Below are 14,395 nucleotides of genomic sequence, written 5' to 3' on the forward strand. Positions count from 1 at the left end.
AGGTTCAAATTATTAAATCTACACTGGGACACTCGTAGGGTGCAATGAGTTCTCTGTTAGTTGCAAGTCCAAGTATTTTCGGAACACACTTGGTTACTTTGCTACTTTTGAAGAAAACATGATCAATGAAAAAGTGTAAGCGAAAGCCCCAGTGGTCTTCGGGTAGCGTCTTTGATTCACAATCGAAACATCTTGGGTCCCCGGTTCGAATCAGTCGGCATTTAGCCGTGACGCGGCTCGGACGTGCTGCGCGCAGATCAGCACTCTGCACGGGTTTGTTAACTTGCTGCGAGAGGTACTGAGTTAGCTGTTGTGATTTATAGCTCTCACTAGATAGGGCCGACGGTAAAATTCACGTTCGACGATTCCTACGCGCGTCCAAAGGCTTATGAAATCGATCGGTTTCTGAGAGACCACATGCATGTCGATCCCCACGACTGACAGGCATACAGCTGCCTATCACTTCCAGTACAGTATATTTAAAGATGAAGAACGAAGATGCATTTGACAACCTAGTCCGACGATCCAACAACGACTACCGCTTTCGCCACACTGGCGGTACGGTAAGCACGGTAACCGTGGACAACGCGGGTATGGCGGGTATGTACACTACTGACCATTAAAAGTCTTACATCAGGAACAAATGCAGGTGGTAAACGGGTATTCATTGGAGAAATATATTATACTACAACTGGCAAGTGATTACATTTTCACGCAATTTGGGTGCACAGATGCTGAGAAATCAGTACCCATAACCACTAACTCTGGTCGTAATAACGGCCTTGATACGCCTGGGCATTGAGCCAAACAGAGCTTGGATGGCGTGTACAGGTACAGTTGCCCATGCAGCTTCAACAAGATACCACAGTTCATCAAGAGTAGTGGCTGGCGTATTGTGACAAGCCAGTTGCTCGGCCACCGTTGACCAGACGTTTTCAATTAGTGAGAGATCTGGAGAATGTGCTGCCCAGGGCAGCAGTCGAACATTTTCTGTATCCAGAAAGGCCCGTACAGGCCCTGCAATTTGCGATCGTGCATTATCCTGCTGAAACTTAGGGTTTCGCAGGGATCGAATGAAGGGTAGAGCCACAGGTCGTAACATATCTGAAATGTAACGTCCACTTTTCAAACTACCGTGAATGCGAACAAGAGGTGACCGAGACGTGTAACCAATGGAACCCCATACCATGACGCCGGGTGATACACCAGTATGGCGATGACGAATACACGCTTCCAATGTGCGTTCACCGCGATGTCGCCAAACACGGATGCGACCATCATGATGCTTTAAGCAGAACCTGGATTCATTCAAAAAAATCACGTTTTGCCATTCGTGAACCCAGGTTCGTCGTTGAGTACACCATCGCAGGTGCTCCTGTGTGTGATGCAGCGTCAAGGGTAACCGCAGCCATGGTCTCCGAGCTGATAGTCCAAGCTGCTGCAAACGTCGTCTAACTGTTCTTGCCGATGGTTGTTGTCCTGCAAACGTCCCCATCTGCTGACTCAGGGATCGAGACGTGGCTGCACGATCCGCTACAGCCATGTGGATAAGATCCCTGTCATCTCGACTGCTAGTGATACGAGACCGTTGGGATCCAACACGGTGTTCAGTATTACCCTCCTGAACCCACCGATTCCATTTCTGGTAACAGTCATTGGATCTCGACCAACGCGAGCAGCAATGTCGCGATACGATAAACCGCAATCGCGATAGGCTACAATCCGACCTTTATCAAAGTCGGAAACGTGATGGTACGCATTTCTCCTCCTTACACGGGGCATCACAACAACGTTTCACCAGGCAACACCTGTCTACTGCTGTTTGTGTATGAGAAATCGGCTGGAAACTTTCGTCATGTCAGCACGTTGTAGGTGTCGCTACCGGCGCCAGCCTTGTGTGAATGCTCTGAAAAGCTAATCATTTGCATATCACAGCAGCTTCTTCCTGTCGGTTAAATTTCGTGTCTGTAGCTCGTCATCTTTGTGGTGTAACAATTTTAATGGCCACTAGTGTATATTCGAACTGCAGTCGAAGTCCCGGAAGCGCGTTACTGACGCGTTGCTGCCACATGGAACAGTCATAAGCTACACGGAAGAGAAGCGGAACACCTTTGAAACCCACCGCGTGCTCAATGGCGTCCGACAGGTACGCATCGAACTCCGCAAACACGTGCCGTCGTACGTGTTCATCGGAGGTTGCCGAGCCGTCATTGTCTATGACGGACAACAGCGGACGTATACCGACTGTGGACAGGAAGGTCACGTCCGATTCAACTGCCTCCAGTGCCGCCTTGTCCAGGTGCCACGTGAGGAACCAGTACAGACTACTGTGCCAACCGCATTACCGCTTACGTAGGTGAAAGCGGTGCGGCCCGTGTGCACATGCTGTAGTCTAATGCGCCCTCGAACTCAGCCGCCGCCGACGCCGTGACTGCAGCCCGCACGACGAGTCGTCTTTGAATGACACGACGCCCTCTACCACCACCACCAGGCCCCCACAACCGCTCGAGTGGTCGACTGTGAAGCGCCGTCAAATTGAATAGCTGGGCGGCAGCCATTAGAGTGGTAAACTGACGCGCGAGTTCGAATGTTTATACATCGCTTTTGGTTATAAAATGCCTTCCTTTGAGTTAGGTCACATACATAATGCCTCATTTAAATGCTTTACTACAATATACTTCTTAATTTATGAACAAACAGCAACTAGTCACTGTTTATGAATTTATCTTACGTACTACATGGAATCTGCCGTAGCTAAAATTTATGTACTGGACCCCTAGCATTTTTCGTAGTTCATTTACGATAGATGTACGCAAAATGCATCAAAATACTCGAAGATTTGCCCAGTATATTAATAGATATTATCTGATTCTACCTTGCTTTAGATTTTATGACGAGAAGTGCGTTTTATACGGCATAGTGCTTTGGCAGCTCACGACCAAATTATCAAGTTTCAACCTAACCTAGACCATGAAAACACTACCGATCAGCCAACTTCCTTCAAAATGATCAGAACATATAAAATGGGTTTCTGTCGGTCGGAAATCTTGCCTCCTGACAGCGTGTAACCATTTATGTAACAGCTGCGGTTTTGAGAAAGGAAAGCTGCAAATAGATGCACAGACAATATGCTAATACCGTGTTACAAAAAAAATTATTAAGGAAGTGCACTGACATACAAAACAACTTGAAATATTCACATATCTGTGAAATGTAATATTTTCTCGAATTTATTTGTACAATTAATCGCTGCACAACACTTCACCATTGTACTTCTTTTGATTGGAACGTACAGACAGTAGAATTACGAGTAACAAATACTGTATGTACGCCCCAACAAATATACAACGTTGAATCTGGGTCTTCATAAACAGCAATACAACACAACACATCAGACTGCAACCACTATAATGGCGTCCAGCCGAAGGTTCAAATTATCCCGCGACTGCAGCGCCATCAGTGAGTCTAGTTATTTTTTACAATGTCTTTGACCACCACCGTCGTCGCACCAGAGACGTCGGTTCAGGACGCCGGCCGCATAGCCGAAGGTACTGACCCCAGCCCTTTGACGTGAGCGGACAAACTGACGCGGAAACAACGGTCGCCGAAGCGTCACAAGAAACGCCACCTCGCTACGAACGACGACCAACAGGGCGGAGACAGGGATCAGGCTGCCGACGCCTTCTCTGACGCGTCGTTGCCAACGGAATCTATTGCCAACGGAATCTACCAGCACCGCCTCAAGGCAGGCATCACACATCACAGACAGGGCGGTGGTCTCACCCAGCCCAGATGTGCCCACGACTGAAGCCACTCAGGACAAAGACCAGGTGATGGAACCCAATGGCTATGACGACGCGCCGTCGCCGACCCCGTTCCCGCTCGGTGACTGGGCTGCTGAAGTGGAGGCAGAAGACGCACCAGACTTCCTTGACACTCCTTCGCCACACGGGAATGGCGCACCACATGGGAGAGCCTGACACCTGCAGAAGGGCCGCGTTAAAGGTAGTTGCCGCAAGGACGAGTAGCCAAGTGACCCCATTATCACAGAGAGGCCACCATGCATCTACCGTGTGGGCACGTTAGCGGCATACGCTCTGTCATGAAAACGTGCAAGTTCCATGATATGCTCCGGGCGACGGACCTTGATATCACCTTCCTTCAAGAAGTTTATGCAGAGCTACAATTGCCGCTTGGGCTTATCTGAGCGGTCTAGAGTGCTGCAGTCATGGACTGTGGGGCTGCTCCCGGCGGGGGTTCGAGTCCTCCCTCCGGCATGGGTGTGTGTGTTTGTCCTTAGGATAATTTAGGTTAAGTAGTGTGTAAGCTTAGAGACTGATGACCTTAGCAGTTAAGTCCCCTAAGATTTCACACACATTTGAACATTTTTGAGAGCTGCAATTGAACATTTATGGATACACAGCCTACAGAATCCCATCAAGCGATGGTGCCGGCAGAACCGCCATCCTATTATGCGGCGGCTTCGAGACATCGGAAGTTACGTATCTGCCATCTGCAAGAGGTGTTGCTGTCTCGGTGGGGTAAATGTTTACACGCCCTCCGGGTCATCTCGTCGCAGAGAAAGGGTCACTTTTATTCCGACGAAATTGCCGCACTCCCGAATGGGAATACGGAACACTACACCATAGGCGGCGATTTTAATAGCGTCTTGGATGCAGCAGACCAAACACTACTCTACTCTACATGCCCGGCACTACGGGCTGTTGTGTGAGATCTGGCGCTACACGACACGTGGCTTCACCTTCAAGGAGACCGCCGTCGTTACACATATTTCACCGACCACTGCGCTGTCTCACGAGGACTCCGCGCCATGACAAGGGACGCGAAACTGTGGCCCAAAGCCTTCACCGACATTTGGCATACCTCCACTCGGTCACACTTCCCAGACAGCTCACGTAACACGGCAGTGGTCCATGGACACTGAACGTTTCCTACCTGTACGAGGACGCGTGTCGGAGGCAGATCGCTGCTACATGGGACCACTGCCTCTGGATTTTGCATGTGCATCCTTCAACCTTCCATTGGTGGCACTACCACGCCATCCGGCCCTCCGATGGACACTCATGAGATATGGCCGTGACAGAGCGTGCTGGCGTCGCACGACGTCGGAAATTTATTACACTGCGCTGAAGGAACTCATGACCCAGCCACCATCACGTGAACGGTAGACAGCGGTTAATCGTCTCAAAGCTCGCCTACTCCGTCTCATCGCGGAAGAGCTTGAAGGAGCCAGAGTCCGGGCGGGGGTGCAGGATAACTTCCCCACTGAAATGACTTCCATATATCACTTTATCAGAGATACACCACACAACATCAGTAGAGGCAGTAGAGGGTGGACGCGTCGACTTGCAGAGTGCCATCGCAGCGCCATTCAACAGCGTTACAAGACGTTTCACGCTGAGGACCCACAAACCCTGAGTATGAAGACAGCCTTAGCGACCGGCCTGACCCCAGAGTAGAGACCCAGGACGACGTCCTGCTGGCTCCTATAACTGCTGAGGACTTAACAGCGGCCTTGACTTGCTGCGCCCTGTACAAATAATGACTTCTACGACGCCTTCTATCCTATGATGGGCGCTCAGTGATTTCAGATGTTTCAAGACCTCCTCGGCGACGATTTGACCGTCCCCACATATTTCCTCGAAGGCATCATGATACCAGTTCCCAAACCGAGGTGTTGTCACCGATGTCAAGACTATCGCCCTCTTACGCTCCAAAACGCTGATTATACTTTCTACATATATATCTACATTTATACTCCGCAAGCCACCCAACGGTGTGTGGCGGAGGGCACTTTACGTGCCACTGTCATTACCTCCCTTTCCTGTTCCAGTCGCGTATGGTTCGCGGGAGAACGACTGTCTGAAAGCCTCCGTGCTCGCTCTAATCTCTCTAATTTTACATTCGTGATCTCCTCGGGAGGTATAAGTAGGGGGAAGCAATATATTCGATACCTCATCCAGAAACGCTCCCTCTCAAAACCTGACGAGCAAGTTACACCGCGATGCTTGTTGATGGACTACATTTTCTAAGGACTCTCCCAATGAATCTCAACCTGGTACCCGACTTACCAACAATTAATTTTATATGATCATTCCACTTCAAATCGTTCCGCACGCATACTCCCAGATATTTTACAGAAGTAATTGCTACCAGTGTTTGTTCCGCTATCAAATAATCATGCAATAAAGGATCCTTCTTTCTATGTATTCGCAATACGTTAAATTTGTCTATGTTAAGGGTCAGTTGCCACTCTCTGCACCAAGTGCCTATCCGCTGCAGATCTCCCTGCATTTCGCTACAATTTGCTAATGCTGCAACTTCTCTGTATATTACAGCATCATCCGCGAAAAGCCGCATGGAACTTCCGACACTATCTAGTAGGTCATTTATATATATTGTCAAAAGCAATGGTCCCATAACACTCCCCTGTGGCACGCCAGAGGTTACTTTAACGTCTGTAGACGTTTCTCCATTGATAACAACATGCTGTGTACTGTTTGCTAAAAACTCTTCAATCCAGCCACACAGCTGGTCTGATATTTCGTAGGCTCTTACTTTATCAGGCGACAGTGCGGAACTGTATCGAACGCCTTCCGGAAGTCAAGGAAAAGAGCATCTACCTGGGAGCCTGTATCTAATATTTTCTGGGTCTCATGAACAAATAAAGCGAGTTGGGTCTCACACGATCGCTGTTTCCGGAATCCATGTTGATTCCTACATAGTAGATTCTGGGTTTCGAAAAACGACGTGATACTCGAGCAAAAAACATGTTCTAAAATTCTACAACAGATCGACGTCAGAGATATAGGTCTATAGTTTTGCGCATCTGCTCGATGACCCTTCTTGAAGACTGGGACTACCTGTGCTCTTTTCCAATCATTTGGAAGTTTCCGTTCCTCTAGAGACTTGCGGTACACGGCTGTTAGAAGGGGGGCAAGTTCTTTCGCGTCGCCGGCCGCGGTGGTCTAGCGGTTCTGGCGCTGCAGTCCGGAACCGCGGGACTGCTACGGTCGCAGGTTCGAATCCTGCCTCGGGCATGGGTGTGTGTGATGTCCTTAGGTTAGTTAGGTTTAAGTAGTTCTAAGTTCTAGGGGACTTATGACCTAAGATGTTGAGTCCCATAGTGCTCAGAGCCATTTGAACCATTTTTTTCTTTCGCGTACTCTGTGTAGAATCGAATTGGTATCCCGTCAGGACCAGTGGACTTTCCTCTGTTGAGTGATTCCAGTTGCTTTTCTATTCCTTGGACACTTATTTCGATGTTCCGTATCCTCCGCACACGTCTTCAGACCATCATCGGACACATGATCCATCCTGACCCGACATATTTAGGCGGTGACAATAACATCCACAGGTCACTGAGCGCCTTCCACGAAGTCATGGCCCAGGCAGCGGCCTGCCGCCTCCGAGGCGCCTTTGTCGATTTCGATTTTCATCACGCCTCTGATCGTGTCGTCCACAGTTTCCTTCACACGATGCTCGAATGTATGGGCCTCTCGCAGGCGTCAGCGAGGGTGATCTTACGCTTAATCCACGGGGCGCGCTCCCGGATTAAGGTCAACGGCCACCAGACTGAACACATCACTCTCGGACGGTCGGTGCGAGAGGGATGTCCTTTATCTGGAGTCTTCCTCGAACCTGCACTGAACGGCCTTCGCCAACGACTGGAAGGCATCTGCATAACAGACGTGACCTTCTGATGCGCTGCCTTCACTGACGATTTGCTGCTCTTGGTGCGGTCGGGCTTCGAAATCCAAGCGACGCTTCAGTCGTTGTGTCAACGGCGAAGTATCGGGCAGCGTCGTAAACATGCGCAAGACGACATACTTTGATGTCGGGAGGAGCCTTCTACACCCGACAGCGATCCCCTTCCAAAAGGCTCTCGCTCCCTGAACGCAATATGTGGATGCAGTTGTCCAGTACAGTTCGCCGAACTGGGACAACCACATATCGCCGGCTACTACAAAAGACCCTGACGCTGCTCTGTGATGGCAGATTCGGCAATTTGGATATGATTTTCCGAACGCGTTACGTCAACACTTACCTAGCATCCAAACTTAATTATTTTGCGCATATTCTACAGCTAACCGTCGCCAAGGTCCATAGTTTCCAGGCGGCGTACGGACAAATGGTTCAAATGGCTCTGAGCACTATGGGATTTAACAAGTGTCCCCTAGAACTTAGAACTAGTTAAACCTAACTAACCTAAGGAAATCACACACATCCATGACCGAGGCAGTATTCGAACTTGCGACCGTAGCGGTCACGTGGTTCCCGACTGAAGCGCCTAGAACCGCTCGGTCACACCAGGTGTACAGACAATTTGTGAGTGTAGGTCATATATTCAAAGGTCGCTGTACTACTTCATTGAGGCCATCATTATCAGGGGGCCTGGGGTTGACTCACGTCCACAGTCGCACGCGGGCATTCTACATACGGACGACGCGGCTGACATGGACTGCAGATAACAACAGCTCGACGGGGACGCTGCTACAGATCGTCGCGCAGTGAGATCTTCGTTCACCGGTCGCCGTGGGCCACATAGCTCCGCCTCTTGCCCACATCCGTAATTTCCTGGTCGAACTGAGCTGCATGACCGAGGATCTACCGGCGACGAGTGCGCCGAGCACGAGAGATTACCACCGCATCTATCAGTCACGACAATCCCGTAACAACGTCGAGCAACAACACCCAAACATCCGCTGGATCAAAGTGTGGGAGCCGTCCACACCCCATACCTACCTAAGAACGTTCGTTCATTGTGGTATGTGGTGGTGAACGGCAAATTAGCTAAACGCCAGCGCCTGCATTATACAGGGTGTTACAAAAAGGTACGACCAAACTTTCAGGAAACATTCCTCACACACAAATAAAGAAAAGATGTTATGTGGACATGTGTCAAGAAACGCTTAATTTCCATGTTAGAGCTCGTTTTAGTTCTTCCACCTACGCTCAATGGAGCAAGTTATCATGATTTCATACGGGATACTGTACCTGTGCTGCTAGAACATGTGCCTTTACAAGTACGACCCAACATGTGGTTCATGCACGATAGAGCTCCTGCACATTTCAGTCGAAGTGTTCTTACTCTTCTCTACAACAGATTCGGTGACCGATGGATTGGTAGAGGCGGACCAATTCCATGGCCTCCACGCTCTCCTGACCTCAACCCTCTTGACTTTCATTTATGTGGCATTTGAAAGGTCTTGTCTACGCAACCCCGGTACCAAATGTAGAGACTCTTCGTGCTCGTATTGTGGACGGCTGTGATACAATACGCCATTCTCCAGGGCTGCATCAGCGCATCTAGGATTCCACGCGACGGAGGGTGGGTGCATGTATTATCGCTAACGGAGGACATTTTGAACATTTCCTGTTACAAAGTGTGTGATATCACGCTGGTACGTTCTGTTGCTGTGTGTTTCCTTCCATGATTAATGTCATTTGAAGAGAAGTAATAAAATGAACTCTAACATGGAAAGTAATCGTTTCCGGACACATGTCCACATAACATATATTCTTTCTTTGTGTGTGAGGAATGTTTCCTGAATGTTTGGCCGTACCTTTTTGTAACACCCTGTATACATCTCACTGACGACCCGTTGTGTCCGCACTGCGCAATCGTCGAATCGGACTTGCACAGCCTGACATTTGCTGCGACAGGCAGTTTCTGGAATCGTGTACAACGTATGGTGGCGCCCTTGTTGCGACGGCAGCCAGGGCCTATCAGGCCGGAAGAACTCCTACATCCAGATATCGTTTACTTTCCCACCACCAGAACGAACGTCGTCAGCTGGCTGAGGGACATGGTGGTGTATTACATTTTGCAAGCCGCGCCAGAAAGCGCTGTGGACTTGTGGGTCCACCTGATGACGACCAACGTGACGTTCCGCCTACATGCATTCTACCGAATACGACTATCGAATTATTCAGGCGCATTATTCGAGGATCCTCCTGCCCATTGGGGCGTTCCGAGTACTCGAAGGCACACTTGAAAATCATTCACGGCACACGATTGAACCTCTGAGGAAACGGTTTAGACGGAGTCCCCCTTTCATTTATTAAGCGAAGACGACTCGGAAGCTACTGGTTGTGGTTGTAGGATCCAGTTAAAAATAATAATAAAAAACGAAAACGAAAAAATAAATAAATACATGAAGAATATATACAAGTTGACTCATAAATAAATGAATTTCATCCAATAAAGTGATCTTGATCCTGTCGAAGCCCTTTCCTTCCTTGCCTATGGGAGGGCGGGAATGGGGCATTGAGGCCAGACCTCGGAAGACGACCCCTGTCCTATTTGCCCCCCCCCCCCCGGCCCTTTTCTCAGGTCACAAAAAAAAATCCCGCGGCTGCTTAAAATTTGCAGCACCAGCATTGGTGGCCGAAGACTTCCGGCATAAGAAGACACCCTAACTCTGCCAACGGCCTTGTCAAAGAGGGCCGAGGAGTTGACACAGTTCAGGGCACTTTCTTGCCCTAGGGGTGGAAAAGTGCCCCTGAAGACGAAAGGATCTACAGAGTTCAACGGCATGAGGATGCAGAAGGCAGTGGAAACCACTGCATTAAAGACACGTAGCGTGTATCCACAGGACACGTGGCCTGTAACTGAAAAAGTGTAATGATACTCTCTCCTTGAGCAAAAGATTCCGGAATATTCCTCCCATCGGATCTCCGGGAGGGGACTGCCAAGGCGGAGGTTACCATGAGAAAAAGATAGAATAATCAACGAAATAACAACATTCTATGAGTTGGGGCGTGGAATGTCAGAAGCTTGAACATGGTGGGGAAACTAGAAAATTTGAAAATGGAAATGCAAATGCTCAATCTATGTATAGCAGAGGGTCAGTGAAGTGAAGTGGAAAGAAGACAAGGATTTCTGGTCAGATGAGTATAGAGTAATATTAACAGCAGCAGAAAATGTTGTAACGGGAGTAGGATTCATTCGTTATGAATGGGAATGTAGGGTAGACAGTTTGTTAAGTGTGTTATTATGAACAGTTATTATGAACAGTTCAGTGATAGGGTTATTCTTATCAGAATCGACAGCAAACCATCACCGACAACGATAGAACAGGTATACCTGTCGGCGTCGCTAGCTTAAGATGAAGAGATAGAGAAAGTGTATGAAGATATCAAAAGGGTAGTACAGTATGTAAAGGCAGATGAAAATCTAATAGTCATGGGGGACTATAATGCATTTGTAGGGGAAGGAGTAGATTAAAATGTTACTAGAGAATATTGGCTAGGGACAAGGAATGAGAGAGGAGAAAGATTAATTGAGTTCTGTAATATACCTCAGCTAATAATAGCGAATACTCTGTTCAGGAATGACAAGAGGAGGAGGTTTACTTGGAAAAAGCCGGTTAATAGGGGAAAATTTCAGTTGTATTGCATCGTGGTCAGGCAGACATTCCGAAATCAGATACTGGATTGTAAGCCGTACCCAGGAGCAGATATAGACCCAGATCACAAATATACTAGTGATGAAGAGTAGGCTGACGTTTAAGGAAAAATCAGTACGCAAAGAAGTGCTAACAAACGACGACATACGGTTGAAGTTCTGTAAGGCTACAGTGACATTAATGTGGAATAGCTCACTAGGCAGTACAGTTAAAGAGGAATGGACATCCCCAAAAAGGGCGGTAACAGAAGTTGAGAAGGAAAACATAGATACAAAGAAGGTCACTGCGAAGAAACCATGGGTAACAGAAGAAGTACTTCAATTGATCGATGAAAGAAGGAAGTACAAAAATGTTAACGGAGACTCAATGGTACAGAAATACAAGTCACTGAGAAATGAAATACATAGGAAGTGCATGGAACCTAAGACGAAATGGCTGCATGAAAAATGTGAAGAAATCGAAAAAGACATGTCCGCCAGTAGGACTGATTCAGCATACAGAAAAGTCAAAACAACCTTCGGTGGCACTGAAAACAAGAGTGGTAACATTAAGAGTGGAACGGGAATTCCACGGTTAAATGCAGTGGAGAGAGCAGATAGGTGGGAAGAATACATTGAAAGCCTCTATGAGGGAGAGGATTTGTCTGATGGGATAGAAGAAGAAACACTAGTCGATGTAGAAGAGACAGAGAAACCGGTTTTAGAAGCAGAATTTAAAAGAGCTTTGAACGACCTAAGATCAAATAAGGCAGAAGGGATAGATAATATTCAATCAGAATTTCTAAAATCGTCGGGGGGGGGGGGGGCAGGGGGGGAAGTTGAAACGAAACTACTATTCACGTTGGTGTGTAGAATGTATGAGTCTGGCGACATACCATCAAACTTTCGGAAAAACGTCATCTACACAATTCCGAAGACGGCAAGAGCTGACAAGTGAGAGAATCATGAAATAATCAGTTTAACAGGACATGCATCCAAGTTCCTGACAAGAATAATATAGAGATGAATGGAAAAGTAAACTGACAATGCGCTAGATGAGGGTCAGTTTGGCTTCAGGAAAGGTAAAGGCACAAGAGAGGCAATTCTGATGTTGCGGTTAATAATGGAAGCAAGACTACAGAAAAATCAAGACACGTTCATAGGATTTGTCGACCTGGAAAAAGCGTTCGTTAATGTAAAATGGTGCAAGACGTTCGAAATCCTGAGAAAAATAGAGGTAAGCTACAGAGAGAGCCATGTCATACACAATATGTACAACAGCCAAGAGGGAATAAGAAGAGTGGACGACCAAGAATGAAGTGCTCGCATTAAAAAGGGTGTAAGATAAGGATGTAGTCTTTCGCTCCTACTGTTCAACCTGTACATAGAGGAAGCAATGATGGAAATAAAAGGAAGGTTCAAGAGTGGATTAAAATTCAAGGTGAAAGGATATCAATGATACGATCGGCTGATGACATTGCTATCGTGAGTGAAAGTGAAGAACAATTACATGATCTGCCGAATATAATGAACAGTCTAATGACTACAGAGTATGGATTGAGAGTAAATCGAAGAAAGACGAAGGTAATGAGAAGTAGTAGAAATGAGAACAGCGAGAAACTTAACATCAGGATTGATGGTCATGAAGTAGATGAAGTTAAGGAATTCAGCTACCTAGGCGGTAAAATAATCAATGACGGACGTAGCAACGAGGACATCAAAAGCAGACTAGCAAAGGCAAAAAGGGCATTCCTGGCCAAGAGAAGTCTTCTTATATCAAATATAGACCTTCATTTGAGGAAGAAATGTCTGAGAATGTACGTCTGGAGTACAGCACTGTATGGTAGTGAGACTTGAACTATGGGAAAACCGGAACAGAAGAGAATTGAAGCATTTGAGATGTGATGCTACAGGCGAATTTTGAAAATTTGGTGGACTGATAAGTTACGGAATGAGGAGGTTCTGTGCAGAATCGAAGAAGGAAGGAATATGTGGAAGACACTGATACGGAGAAAGGACAGGATGATAGGACATCTGCTAAGACATGAGGGAATGACTTCCGTGGTACTGGAGGGACCTGGAGAAGGCAAAACAAGAACTATAGAGGAATACAGAGATTGGAATATATCCAGCAAATAATAGAGGACGTAGGTTACAAGTGCTGCTCTGAGATGAAGAAGTTGACACAGGAAAGGGATTCTTAGCGGACAGCATCAAACCAGTAGAAGACTGTTGAAAAAAAAAACCGGTTAAGGTTGGTGGAAATTAGCGCTGCAATAATAAAAGAGTGACTTCAAAAAAATTACGTTACCTCTTCACGTAAATAAAAAATTCTACTTCCGCCAACGTAAATTTCGCGTAAGGGCTATGGAATTAAGATGCGAGAAATTATGGCTCCTATAGACGCTTTTAGGCAGTCGTTTTTCCCTCGGCCTATTTGCTAGAGGAACAGGAAAGGCAATGACTAGTAATGGTACAAGGTTCCCTCCGCCACGCAGCGTACTGTGGTTTTCCGATTATGTATATAGATCTATTTCTCAACAGGTGTCATATTTTTGGCTAAAATTGCAATATCATCTACAATTGCTCATACGTAAAAGGACTTCTTCGTTACTTTACCTCTGTTGACGACTGTTTTGTAAGCCTAACAATTTATCTAATGATAAGTTAAACGGCACTGTAAAGAAAGCTGCACTCCGTCCGACTCCAGCAGTAAGAGTTAGACACTTTATCTTCATGTCTTTCAGTGTCACCTCAGTAAATCGATCAGCGTGATTTTATAATCAGAGTTATTTTCTGTCCTTTAATTCTGCACGCCTGTTTAAATGCCACTGAGTAACGTGGCACCCTTATAAATCTCACAGGATAACTTTCTGTTTCTTTCTCCTTATACAGTGCACATGATCTGCTACATTTTGCTTTCGAATTATATGTTGTAAGACGACATGAGTCACAGAATATCAAAAAGTCGTTTTTACTATACTT

Source organism: Schistocerca cancellata, chromosome 8 (assembly GCF_023864275.1).
Source record: "Schistocerca cancellata isolate TAMUIC-IGC-003103 chromosome 8, iqSchCanc2.1, whole genome shotgun sequence".
NCBI classification, from domain to species: Eukaryota; Metazoa; Arthropoda; class Insecta; order Orthoptera; family Acrididae; genus Schistocerca; species Schistocerca cancellata.